This window comes from Mya arenaria, chromosome 11 (assembly GCF_026914265.1).
Source record: "Mya arenaria isolate MELC-2E11 chromosome 11, ASM2691426v1".
Classification (NCBI taxonomy): Eukaryota; Metazoa; Mollusca; class Bivalvia; order Myida; family Myidae; genus Mya; species Mya arenaria.
This window is the reverse complement of record NC_069132.1, coordinates 67,946,948-67,961,929: the sequence shown is the minus strand read 5'-3', so window position 1 is coordinate 67,961,929 and position 14,982 is coordinate 67,946,948. Positions and strand designations below refer to the sequence as shown.

The 14,982-nt window shown below is 34.8% G+C and overlaps 1 pseudogene; it reads right to left on the bottom strand.

Annotated features, from left to right (window-relative positions):
- Window positions 1-3,998: 3,998 nt before the first annotated feature.
- On the bottom strand, window positions 3,999-12,928 carry LOC128209884 (protein phosphatase 1 regulatory subunit 27-like; annotated as a pseudogene).
- Window positions 12,929-14,982: the final 2,054 nt, after the last annotated feature.

Here is a 14,982-nt window from a genome sequence, read left to right as displayed (position 1 = left end):
CTGTTAACCAGGGCCACCTATATGAAATACAGAACGCAATTAAGAATTTTGTACTCCAGATACAAAACTAGTTTTTGTGTATTATGTAAAAGAAACCATTATGCTTGTTTCGTCGATTTGGGAAACATTCAAAGCATATACAGAACACTTTGTGGTTCTACTGTTGAAAATCTCTCCTAGATGCAAAATCGCAACTAGGATGTTGGTGAAACGACCACAAGTCAGAAATTGTATAGTGAATGCGTATTAAATGCAACAGTTTGGAGGAAGGGCATTCTGAGCCCCGTTATCGGAACCCGCAAAATGAAAATTTGTTTAGTTTAGTTCATTTTGTTTTTCTGTTTAAAAACGTTATGGGCACATATATAACATAGGGCTATTTACCATATACACAATCAATACATTGGATCTCGCATTTAGATCAAAACAGACGCTAATCGTCTGTTTGTACAGTTAGTCAATAACTGTGTTTACAATGGCACATATTGTCAACTGATGGTTTATGAAAAAAAAATATATGGCGATAAAACACAGGATTCAGCCTTCATCAGTGATGTCTATATCGGTGAATCCTCTCAACATCTTAATAAGTTCATGATCCGGATTTAATAAAATCAAGCGCATAAAGTGTCTAAAGTATTCTTCAACCCAGAGGTCTTTCATTATTTTCCAAGTTGTTTCCGGGTTATCAACAACAGTTTATATAACTTAAAAGGGGCAAAGACGTAACAAAAATTGAAAAACTGGGCGGAATATAGTTCAACAGCTATATCGCTACTATTTGTTAAAAAACGTAGCAAATGCTATATATTTCAGAAATGTTTTAGAAACGCTATTGAAAAAATGAAATACAATCCTGGAAAGTATAATTATTAGGCCTTTAATTTAATAATCATTTAATAAAATCATATTTCAAAATTGGTCAACAAAGATATCTTTGTGTGCATATAAATAGGGTAATTTCGGAATGATTAGCTTAAAAGGTGTTGCTCCCTGCCCTTATTCGTAGAGCCCGCGGCCTGTTGGAGACCACCTTGTGTACCCCTTTTTCGGTCTTTTTTAATTAAATTCAACAACAACAAAAAAACTTCGGTGATGTGTATACTTCTGCCCTTATGGCATCAAATGAATAATATCATCATACAATTATTTATTTTGTTTAAAAACTTATTTTATTATTACACGTACAAATGTATACAAAACGTTAACTATTTTCACACATTTTTTTCATATTTAAACATTTATAACATTTTCTGTCCACTTCATTCAATACTTTAATTGGCTGCAGCCCGATACAATATGCCATTTTCACCTGAACCACACTGCCCCATTTCTGAAATACCCTGCTCTTTAAAAATATGGCCATAACCCACACACATACATCAGAGTCTTCAAGACTATTGTCACACTATTACAGCACCTTATGTCCCTTGCCTATACAATCTCTATGATTTATAGGGAACATAAACATAAAATCCACAAAGTAAACTCGGATATAACAATCAGTTCAATATAGCATCACGGCCCAATCTCGATATCACTCATTTGCATAACAATTAGTCTCTGATCGGCTGCCTGGATACATATTTTATTTATGGTAAGGTCCAGACCTAAATATCTCGAAAACACTTAAGTCAAAATCATCAATCTCAGTTTAACTCATTTTACCGCATAGACTTTAAATTTATTATAAAATATATGTTTTCATACCTTTTTAAAGTTCAATCTATAATAAAACATGTTGATCAAAACCTTTGATACAGAGTCCAAGAATATTATTCCTTTGCCAATATGTGTTTGCGTGCAATTCATTGTTTTTAACAATGACGCAAGTATATGTTTTGCTATAGAATTAGTTTTCCTTAAAATATGGATAAAATCTTTTGATAAAATGATCACATTCTATGAAAAAAAAAATCGATTGCAAAAATTATACAAGACGCAAATTTTAAATCATGCTATGCTTTTATGTAGTAAAATGAGTTGAGATTGCGATTTGAGTATTTATGAGATATTGGAGATAGGTTTTCCTCAGGAAAAATTACAATAATCAAAGCCTTTTAACCTACTACGTTTCTAGGCCTCTCAGGATTCTAACCTCTTGTTTACATTAACCCTTGGAACAGAGAGATTTTTATTCACATTAGTCAAAAATCGCAAAAATTTTAAACACTTACTATTTTAAATTATTTACATTGTTTTTCATTTGTTATATATCATATTACTAAACTAGCTATTAGCTACTAGCTACTAGCTAGCATTTAATACCATTTCAAAGAAACAAGGACATTCAAATTCCAGATTTACAATGTTGCTACCCCTGAAACAAATACTCAACTTTTTCACTGCAATCCCAGATTTTTTAAGTCATAAAAATTGTTTCAAACAATAACTGCATCGTATCTTTGAATCATTTTTGCATTAGGCAGTCTGGATTGTATTCCCTCGTCTGCAGATGTATTCGCGATCCCTAATCATTGAAGTACTTGTTAGTTTATCATTATTTGTTTTATTATTAAGTTTCCTCAAGTTAATGCATACATTGATAAGATTTACTTTCATGTTTTTACTTTATTCAGGATTGTTGGGATAAGAGTGAGGTTTGTGCACGTAAACTGGTTTAAACCCCCAGTTTACAGTTTACTGACCGGTCGAAGGCAGTACCTAACACTCCTTGATAAACATACCTAGCTTTTTTATATAACATATATGCACTGTGTTGTTTGTGGAGTTTTGTGCTGTTGTTTCATGTTTCTTGTTTGTGTTTTTATTGTTTTTTTGTGTTTTATGTCATTGGCGTTTACCCTGTTCCAGTAAACGGGGTTAATGTTTAAACTTTTGGCTACTGAGCTTGTTTCTGTAGTTTTTCACAATAATATTGACCTCGAAACATGCAAACAAAACTCGTTAAGAGATATCGTCTTTTTCAAAGAGCCAGTGATCGTTATTGCTATATGATCTACTGTAAGGCCCAGTATTTTCCACTGATCAGATTATTTCCATAGTATATAATTGTGTGGAAAACATCTGCTCGCTGGAAATTCTTTCCTCGTGTTGTATACAGGACGGGTTGGATTAAGTATTAATGCTGAAAACCGAGCCGAGCAGTGCAAAACAATTTCATTTGATTTAAGGGATACCCAATAATCACTTAATAATTAACAATACTCATTGAAATTAATCACAGGGTATTTATAAATCTATCAAATAAAGCGCTTCAAATAATGAAAACAATTCAATGGTGTAATGTTATCAAATAAATCTGGGGGGTTGAAGCAACTCACGACAGACGTTTATGAATTGTATTTTTCTTAACATTAAATGAAAATTGTAGTCCCAAAATAAAACCAGTAAATGAATACTCATGTATCGTAGCCCAAGTTTTGTCCAATATATCGTACAAGAGGGGTTGAAGATCTTTATTTTAATGTAATAGAGCATCAGACTCCAGTAAAAAAAGAATGTGTCTAATGCATATATACAACGATTCCATAGCAAAGTTTTGATAACAAGTCACTCATTAGAGTAATCCTATTAAGGTATCAATCCATGTTGGCAAATTTTACCGACATGGCAAAGGGACTGGTGAAATGTGACTTTTATTGACCGAAATTGAATACACACTTGCAATCTACATGGTTACCAAGACTAGATCTTGTGCGAAAGATAAAAGAGGATTGATTTCTTAAATGATGTTTAAATTTTATACAGTTGGAAACACCCTGATTTATATTAACACAGCAATTTTCTGTTAAATTGGCTTATTCAATGCCTATTAATACTTTTAAAACACCCTTTTATCATACCGTATTTGAATGATTGATCAATATGTACACATCAATGTTGATGCAGGCATTTTGCAGCGTAACATGAGTTTTTATATGGCTATGATAAAGTCATACACAATAAAAAAATTGCCCAGTTCTTCATATCGGATACCATAGTACAAATTGACCAGTTAAGTACAATAGTACCAAAACGCGAGACATATAACTATGTCATCCAGTGACATCATTATCAGTAACGTCATCGTCCAACTCGTCTTCTGATTGGTTACTTGTATTTGGTTTCACGTCACTGAGCATGACCCGGATGGTTGGGAGGTCAGACGGTTCCACGAGATCCAGGGGTCGCTCGCCTTCGTCTGTCAAATGTTCTTGTCAGCCCCACTTTCAATTAGAAACCTGGAACAACAGATTCGTATTTGTCAGGATTGTTAATTCCAATCGCTAGAGGAAACCTACTAAACATCGTAACCTGAAATCATTAATCTGACTATGCTTGGCAGTTCCTCTTTCAAGTGGAAACCTGAGAGAACAGTTTGACATAGTGATGATATGGTATTCTTTTTTCCTAAAATAAGTTTGCTCAGCATCTAAAATACTCCTCAGACCGGTAAGCCTACCTAGATGAAGAAACCTGAAACAGCACATAAGTTTACTTAATATTATTCATACCGGTCTAACTTCTAAGCATAAAGCATCTTCATAACTACATATTACTTATTACTTTTTCATGATAAGTTTTCATCAATTCCGTTCAAATCTATTAATTATATATACAACGTTCTTGTTGCTTTCATAGCTTTGGTACTCAACTATTGTAAAATGTCTTATTAAAAAACAACTTACAAAAAAAGACAATGTTCCAATAAGTTCAAAATATAAATTTAAACGCTTAATGAGTAGGCCTCATAAGAAAGACCACGAGATTGCTATATTTCATGAATAATGTGAGTGTCCTTGCTAACTTTATTTAAATAGAAGGCTGACACAACATATGAACGTCTTGGGAAAGTTTATGTACAGCTCAAATGTCATGTTATTCATGAACACAACATAAAGATAAAATTTCTTGTCAATAAGCCCTGTTTTGAAATAAATCCTAGATGATGAGGGCAAGAATTGTGAATCATGTTACTGTTTTCCTGCAAAAGGTTCAGTCTACCAGAAATTTCTTTGGTCTTGTGGGCACTACCAGTAACACAATGGAATGAAATGCAATACAAACATCAAGGTAAACAGACATCAAACAGGAGCCACAACGTTACAAAATGCCAGACCTAAACCCTGCTTCAAGGTATAAGCACCAATGCTAAACAAATATCAAACAAGGGACACAACGTTACAAGATGCCCAGACCTAAACCCTGCTTCAAGGTATAAGCACCAAGACTAAACAAACATCAAACAAGAGCAACACCGGTACAAGATGGCCAGACCTAAACCCTGCTTCAAGGTATAAGCACCAATGCTAAACAAATATCAAACAAGGGACACAACGTTACAAGATGGCCAAACCTGAACCCTGCTTCAAGGTATAAGCACCAAGACTAAACAAACATCAAACAAGAGCCACGACGGTACAAGTTGGCCAGACCAAGACCATGTTTAAAGTTACCAACATTTGCGAAAACAACACCAAACAAGAGCCACAACGTTACAAGATGCCCAAACATAAACCCTGCTTCAAGGTATAAGCACTACTGGTTGAGAAGCAGTTTCCGACAGTTTTTAAACGTTTTTATTGAATTATTTATACGTGTTTAAATATCTACTGAAAGTGTTCACATTTTATATAACTACAGCTCAAGTTGCTATTGTCGATATATTTCTAACATGTGTGACGTCACATATAGTGTATCTAATAGTGGCGCAAAGTGGGTACTTACGTTGTTCTGATTAGCTTGTGATGAGAAGCAGTTTCCGACAATTTGAATGCGGGGCATATTTGAGGTGCCTGTTGTGTGTTTTTATTATCCGTTTATTTAATAAACTAAATATAAGACTGTAATAAGAGAAATGTTATTTAATTTTTCAGCATTTCCAAAAAACTTAAACCTTAAAAGTTTTGACATTCAATTCATACTCGAAATCAGGCAGAGACTGAATATCAATGATTTTTTTATTCATTTTTTGATGGAAACTTGTGTTTGTATACATTTAAGTGAATGTGGATGCGAAACAAGCATGGCACCAGTGTTCACAAATATGTACACAATGATCATCGTTTGTATAAGTCAATTAAGGAAAACCTTGTAGCTATTCATAGATATGCAAATTAGGTTCACACGCATGCGCAATACGCTGCGCGTGCAGATCCCCCACGTGCAAGTTTGTGTACAAAATGAAAAATAAACATTAAACATTAAATAATAATAAAAGTTTCTTACGTGTCTCGGTAAGAATTTCAACTTTTGATTGCCTAGTTACCATATAGCTGAATTGCAGTACATTCTTTATGAAGATCTAAGGAAGGTACGCGAAAAAGCGATTTGTCGGAAACTGCTTTCCGGAAACTGCTTCTCAACCAGTAAGACTAAACAACCATCAAACAAGAGCCACATTGGTACAAGATGGCCAAACCTAAACCCTGCTTCAAGGTATAAGCACCAAGGCTAAACAACCATCAAACAAGAGACCCAACGTTACAAGATGCCCAGACCTAAACCCTGCTTCAAGGTATAAGCATCAAGGCTAAACAACCATCAAACAAGAGACACAACGTTACAAGATGCCCAGACCAAAACACTGTTTAAAGGTTTAAGCAACAACAACAACAACAACAACAACAACAACAACAACAAAACAACAACAACTATCTTTATTACACTCAGGTCATACATACATGACAACATCAGGACAAATAAGGTTAGTCAGCAGTATCAATAAAAGCTTAATTATACTAATACGAAGAAGGATGACTTTGTCTCGAGTGGCGGAAATAAAATGTGTTGTTTTTTTAAATTTTTTATGGTCGTACATCTATGAAATATGTGTCTTATCATGAAAAAGAGGGAGACAGTTATTTTAAATATCTTTACAAAATATAAGGGATAAAAGGGATATTCAATATAGTGCAGATTTCAAAGGCTGTGCCTTGAACAAGCATATCGTATAAATAAATTACAAACGGTATTGGGGAACTCAGTATAATTAATTTAGATTAACAAAAACTGGAGAAATTACACTGGCTGGCATACGTTGCGTATTAAATGTTTCACAAATAAGGCTACTCTTGTCAATAGTTTAACATTTGTGCAAGTTAAGTTGTATTTAATTGTATTTGGCCTATTGAAATAATAGGTTGATAGGTATTTTCTTCTGACATTTGAAAAGGATGGGCAAACTAGTAAGTAGTGGTATTCATCACCAAGGTCTGACCTACAAATATGACAGTATCTTTCTGCGTAGTCAACATTATTATACCTTCCTATTTCTATCGGGAATTTGTGGTTCGCCATACGGAATTTACTCATAAAGAGTTTCAAATTAGGAGCAAGATTTAAAAAGTATTTTTCTAATTCGAGGGTTTCCTTGAACAGTGAGTAGTTTTTGCCTTTAGAAGAGTTATTCATTACAGAGTGCCAATCTTGTTTAAACTGATCGATGAGGACTTGTTTAACACATTAATGTAAATTAGGGTTTATGTTTGTAGATTGTTCTAGCCATACATTGGAAAACCCAGTATTATCTCAAATTAATTTGATGTTATCTGTCCATTTAAAAGTTCTGGAATTATCATATTGCATACACTTACAGCAAATATGTGTTAATTTAGTTTGTTTACCTCGAAGAATGGATATCCAGAATTTTATCATTTTACATTTTATGGTAATTTCTAATGAGTATCGTCCAGTTTCATCATACAGCATATAAGCAGGCGTGCTCATTTTAGTTTTTGTTATTTTTCTGAGAAAACTAAGATGAACTTGCTCAATAATTTTTAGGTTTTCATAGCCCCCAGAGTATAATAGTATTGGCAATATTGTATGGTCAAATAATTGTAATTGTAAATCAGTCGGTAAATCTAGATTGTAAATACGTTTATATAGTAAGTGCATTGCCTTTTTGGCCTGTTCAACTAAATGTTTTTTTGCGTTAAGAAATCTTCCAGAGCTTGAAAAGAGTTCTCCTAAGTATTTATATTTAGTAATCGTTTCTATTATATTTTCTCCTATTTTGAAATTATAGCGAGTCGGCCTATTAGTGCCAAAAACAACTACCTTTGTTTTATCGATAATGACCTTTGAATCAAATGTACTGCAAAAATTATCAAAATCATCAATTAATTTTTGCAAATCTGTTTCAGTTTCGCTAAGTAGAGCTGTATCGTCAGCGTAAAGTAGGGTGAGTATTTTTAGATAGGTAACCAAGTTTTGTTCGTTGCGTACAGTTATTTCGACTCCTGTATTGTTCCGATTAAGAAGGTAGGATGCCAAATCATTCAGAAAAATTGCGAACATTACCGGTGACAAATTTTCTCCTTGTCGGACCCCCTTTTTACTTTCAAAGAATGGTGATAGTATGTTATTATCACCGGAAACACAGGATTTGATATCGCTGTACAAATTGTATATCATACGTATGAATTTGCCTGGTATGCCATACTGGAGTAGTTTTCTCCACAAATAAACTGTTAATATTGTCAAATGCAGAGGAAAAATCGACAAAATAGCAGTATAAGTTTATACAAAACAAAAATATGATCTGTCGTTGCCTATTTTGCGCTAAAACCAGCTTGATTTTCTTCTGGTATAGAATTTTCTTCCAAATATTTATTTAATCTATTATTTAACAGCGATGTGAATAATTTTCCAAGATGACTTAGAATTGTTATTGGTCTATAATTTTTACAATCTTGCGGACTTATATTAGGGCCGAATTATACCAGCTATCCAAACTTCGGGTTTAAACAACAAGGCTAAACAAACATCAAACAAGAGACACAACGGTACAAGAAGTAATGAAACGTGGTGTTAAGTATGGCGTTCCTTGTGGCTCAAAAGTCACGATATTACAACAGTGGCCTTTCAAATTCAATAACATTTATGTGTCAATAGCTATAGTTGTACATTATAGCTGCAATTTTATTTCATTGCGTTGCTACAGCTATAAAATACAGCTGTAGCCCTTGTTGTGTCGCCAAAAATACAGCTACAGCCGTATATTTACATCAGACTGTTGCAGTTGATAGGTGTAGCAAATATAGCTACAGCTGTAATTTTACGACTGATGTTGTACTTAATTTATGACTACATATGTAGCTATGAAATATAGCTGTTGCTATATATTTGGAGCTGAAGTTATATTATTGTCTTACCGTTTTGATATACCTTTGAGCCACTTGGTTCGTCAAAGCTAACTAGTATGAATTGCAATGGTGACCGCATTTTAGCCGTGAAACTACTCTTTGCAAATGAGAATTTGAAGGTTTTTAGAGCATTGAATGATAGGAACTTTTTCTCCGCCCAAATGCACACAATGAAACCGAATCAAGTGTGACTAAAGCCAGTCAATCCACTGCAAACATCAGAGAAAGCTCACTGCCACTGTTCAATATGGAACTTGCAACTAAGAGGCGGACGCATTGCTTGTTTATTTGGGTTAATAATGTCTGCCCGTGCTTTTGGTTGCATTGTGGCTTGACCTCAAGTCATAAATTGTGTTTAAATGCCATAAGTGAAGTGATTGCAATAAAGTCCGGGTGCGATACCCTATCTCTTTGCAATCAAACTTTTCGGTTCTTTAACGCGCTTGGTTAAAGCACGGATACATGGTATACAACTTTCCTGGGTTGAACCGGTACTAAATACAGCATTTTTTCAGCGCTAGACAAGGGAGCTACTGCTACCATATTTTAACTCATTTTGGTTTGATGCGGCCGAGGTTTGAATCCACGACCTTTCGCACTCGAAGTGAACGCGCTACCACTGAGCTATCAGGACGGCGAGGCTGGTACATTCCCAAAGGATACATAATTGTACAGTTTGCATCGGTAACATCAATCAATTAAATCGAAACATTGCCGAAAATATGCTTTTTCATCGTTGCACAAACACTATGGGGGAACGGACACCGGATATAGCTAAAAAAAAGATAAGTAAACAGACAAATATGCAGTTGTTGTTCTTTACAAGCGGTAAGATCTTGCTGTGTTAACGCTTATCTACCGTATCTACAAATGAAACAAGTGTTTGAAGTAAAAGCTGAATGCTAAATTTGGCCTATGGTGTACTTTATAATGCTTACGATTTAGCAGGCCATGAAATATGTTACTTCAAATCTGAGATGATCACCTCAAAATTCACAGAATTTCGACAAATATTGTTATTTTTAGGAAATAGATCGAATAAATAATAAATCGAACGATTTTACAAGCATGAGCTAAACTAATTTTATTGTAAGAACTGGCAATGAACATTTAAACTGTTAAAGATATGCCCTTAAAATGTTCACAGTACTGTACTGGAGATAGCCGTATTATGTACTGATGATAGTTTCAAAGTTGAGAAATGTGAACTGGGGATAGCATGTAAAATGGGACAAAATATGATAGTAACACTGTTTATATACATGTACACTATACATGTATGTCTAATTGGAACTTTTTCGTTTATTCCAGTCTTCATAAAAATTAATAAATATTTGTCATACGCACGTTTAATACTAATTTAGTATCCAAGTAGTTTGCAAGTTGTAGCGAGACGTATCACATTTTACCAGAGGCTGATAGGTCCAGGGCAACAACCTTTGATATCATCTTCCTTATCAACTATTCGACTCTTGTTCAATTACGTACAAAATCACTTTACTTTCAGAATAACAATGCAGCCTGATAGATTTACTACTAGATTCACCTACTTGATTTACAAAGCAATTCTATATATATGTATAGCAAACACCACATAAATTCTACGGCCATATGTTTTGTGTTCCTCAATAAATCAGATTATGGCTTATTTCAAATATTTTAATATTTGCGACTCGAACGTTGATGCTTGTGAAAAACACATCAGGGTTGACTAATCTATATGAATGAAACAGATTTAAGTACATACAGATAAAAAAACAACAACTTTTTTTGCTCTCATCCCTCGATATGGACAACATCGAACAATTTCCCCCAAGCTTGCCGTAAAAAGCCGTATTTATTACCACAGACTCGTTATTCTAAATACATCGTTACTATCCTCAGTCCACTTAATAGCTATCCCCTGTTCAGTTATTTATTTGCTTCATCCATCAGGTCATCAAAAAGTATGAATATCTCCGTAACAACAAAATATTTCGTATTGATATATATCACCATAAAACACAAAAACTGATAGAAAAACTTACCAGGTGTCACAATCAAACGCTTATCAATTTATCACTTTTTGAACTATATCCGGTGTCCGTTCCCCCACAATGACAAAGGCATTTTGATCATGCTTTTATCAGCCAATTTACGAGTGGACTAGTAGACGAGCAAAAAAAACAGTATTAACATTGTTTTGGGAATTTGCACCAACAATAGCATGATAATACACTAGACTAACACAATCAATCATAATTACTAGACATTATACGTGAAAGAAATGTCCTGAAACAACAAGATGCAGTAGTCGGTAAAGCATGTTTGTTGGATTTATTTCAAAGTAATTTAGCATTCGTCTATAACAATAAGCTAAAACGGACCGTGTTCATAGACCTATTGAAAGTAGATTTTTTAAAGTCACATGACGTACATATATTACACCAGAAATATTAATGTTGGAAAAGACAACATGGTTCAAAAACCCTTGTTCCGCACCATCGATAATACCAAGAGACAGCTTGAGTCGAAGGTTCTATCAGGATATTCTTTTAAGTGCTATGACAAATCATCAGTCAGTCTGCCCGACATATTATACTTGGTTGTTTAGCTTTCCAAGAAAACCTAAAGCAAGACAGCCAATTGATCTGAAGAGATTTTGGTTTTCTGCTTTTCAGCGATTTCCTGACGTGAAACACAGACAGGACTTATCCAATTCCAGGGTGCCAATTTGTGAGAGACATTCTTATTATCCAATGAAGCAATTTACCCATATATTTCATACACCAAATCCTTACGTAATAATACTGGACATGGACCTTACATAAGAACTACAGTTCAAACGTACTAGTTTATAGTCTTGACCTGGGGGATATGGACCCGATTTATATCAGGACTGTATTACAATATTTAATTAAATATTAAACACGGGTCCTGATCGAGCTCGTTGACAGACTGTTAAGAGAGAATGTGGTATTATATGTTTTTTGGGAAGACTGATGTGCCTGGGGCCACATGTGTCAGGCTTGATCATCATCAAATAAATTCAATATTAAAACGAATTTTTTTCAGGATCATCTTAGGACAAGGCATTCCGGACAGTGTTATCTTACTTGACTATATCTGCGTGTCCCTCTGCGCATGCGGCGTGCAGCGGCGTCCAAGAATCCTCGTCCAGTTTGTTGACCGCCGCCCCGTGAGCCACGAGCAGTCGTACGGCCGCCTCGTTCCCGTCCAGAACCGCCTGGTGCAGCGGCGTCAGACCTGGAAACAACACAGAATGTTTTATCATTATTGTTCTGGAGTCCATACAATATGATGTGATATACACATCAAACTACTGTTTATGTGTCTCATTAAAAATTAATTTATTTTCGCAATGAAACACTTCCAAGCTATGCCGAACCTATCCGCGTCGTGTCTACTTCAAAACTGAATCTTATTAACATGGCTCTCAGCGCTATATTCAACATTCTTTCACCTGCGTCGTTAATATGGCTAATAGCCACTATTTTCGACCGTTAACACATGGCCCCCAGCGCTTAATTCTACATTCTAAGAACTAAAACCACCTGCGTCCTTAACTGCACTTATTCCACTTGTAGACTTTTAACATGGCATCAGCTGCTATACAAAACTCAAACCATATTGTCATGTCTAAATTCTTACCCACCTGCGTCATTAATTGCACTGATATCCACTTGTAGACTTGCTCTTCTTAGCATGGATCCAAGAGCATGCACGTCATTCTCTTTTATGTTATCAAGAAAGACTAGCTCGTCTGGAAAGCGGACACCTTTTGGTTTCTTTTCTTCCGGGTTCTGCTTAGCGAACAAACTCGCTCGGCGGCTCATTGTTTGAAACAACAGTGTTATAGATACAACTGGAAAATAAAGAGATCACAGTATAAGAATTCCATTAGCCTATTGGGATATTATCACGTTCTCTTCGAGTTAATTTCCTCATGATGAAACTGTTTTGAACCATCATTGTCCGATTAAAAGCAACAATAAGTTGTACCTTTGTCCTGTCGTGTATGCGTTACAACTCCCAGCGAATACATTGCGTGCTGATGCCGTTTTCTAGCTTTAAAGATACTCGCTCACAAATTGTTTTCGAACATTTGACAAAGCGATTAAACACTGGATTCGACATTCATTACTGATGTAGAGATCGGTGAATCCTTTTCAACACCTAAATAAGTTAAGGGTTCGGATTTAATAAAAATCAAGCGTCTAAAGTGTTCTTTATCTACAAGGTTTATAAGTTTGGACCATTGTCGGCATCGTTCAAGTTGTATTCCGGTTATTACCAACAATGCAATATGAACAGTTTAACTGATAAGTGACAGTATACTTATCCGCCGCCTCAGTCACTGAGTATGTTCACAAAGCTAATGTTCCTTACATTGTTCACAAACTAAATGCTGCAAACAAAGTTTCACAGGTAAAGAGAGATAGCTAATGCCATTAATAATGTTACATAATACTACAGAAAGCTTCAAGCAGTTGTTTAATTTCTGAATTCTAAAACTAACAGTCTTAAAGACAAACAATGTCCTTGTTGTGACAGGTCACGCATAATTTTTATATATCAGAACAATACAGAAGGAAAACATTTGTCTACAATAATGACATTATATGTAAGTTACGGATTATTTAACAATATCATAGATCCCGTTCCAGCCCAAGATGTATTAATGATATTTGAGGAGATACCATATATTCTAAATAAATATCAAGAAATGTGGAAGAAACTGTTACGTTTTTCCGAAAAGCGTTAGTAAATTTAATTATTTTAGTTTGTGCCTTAATGTTAAATAATAATATGCTGGCAACTTTAATTACAAAATTAAAAGTGTTTATGTCTGACCCCATATAAAACGAGTTACACATGTTATCCCATTGGGATAACATCCTCGTACATTAATAAAATAGCATTCTTCCATCGCCTAAACAAATAAGAGCAACAAAAGAAAGAATAGCTCATAATTCGTCAGTTCAATGGGTAAGATATTGACAATATCAGCTTTCATAGCAAACTGGTGGATGTTATTCAACTGAAGAATCAACCAATAATTTAATATTTATTTAATTATGGTACATGTATATTTCAAGATTGGTTAACAACGATATTAAAGCTTGCGCACGTATAGTGTTTTATTTGAAGAGTTTAAGAAGGGTACTGCTAACTGCCCTTTTTTGTACAGCCCGCGGCCTGCTGGACACAGGAATGTGTGCCCGTCTTTTTTTTTTAATATAATTCAACAGTCAAAATATACTTGGGTTATGTGTATACTTCGAATGCTTTGCATTATCATCGAATTATTTCGATTTGTTTAAAAACTTATTTTATTATTATCGATGTATACAAAACGCTTCCTATTTGGCTGTTGTACACAATAAACCCATTTTTAACACTTCCTATCTAAGTCATACAATATTTTATTTGGATACAGCCCGATGCAATGTATGTGCCCTTTTCACCTTCGGAGCCACCCTGCCTAATTTCTGAAATACCCTGCACTTAATAAATGGCCTTAACATCAACACATGCCTCTGTATTGACGTTGCTTATATCCATATATTTCACATCAGAATTCATCTCACATACATACATCAGAGTCTACGAGAATAATGTCGCACTATTCCATCACCTAAGATCCCTTGCCCATACAATTTGTATGATTTATAGGGAAAATTAACATCAAATCCACAAAGTGAACTCGAATATAACAATCAGTTCAATATAGCATCACGGCCATATCTCGATAACACAATTACCTTCTGATCGACTGATTTGGCTGCTTATAACACATTTTATTAATGGTAAGTTCAAGGTTTTTCGCAAAAAAATATAAGAATCCAAAGCGTGCTAACAGCCGGTATCTCGTCTGTGTGTGTAGGCC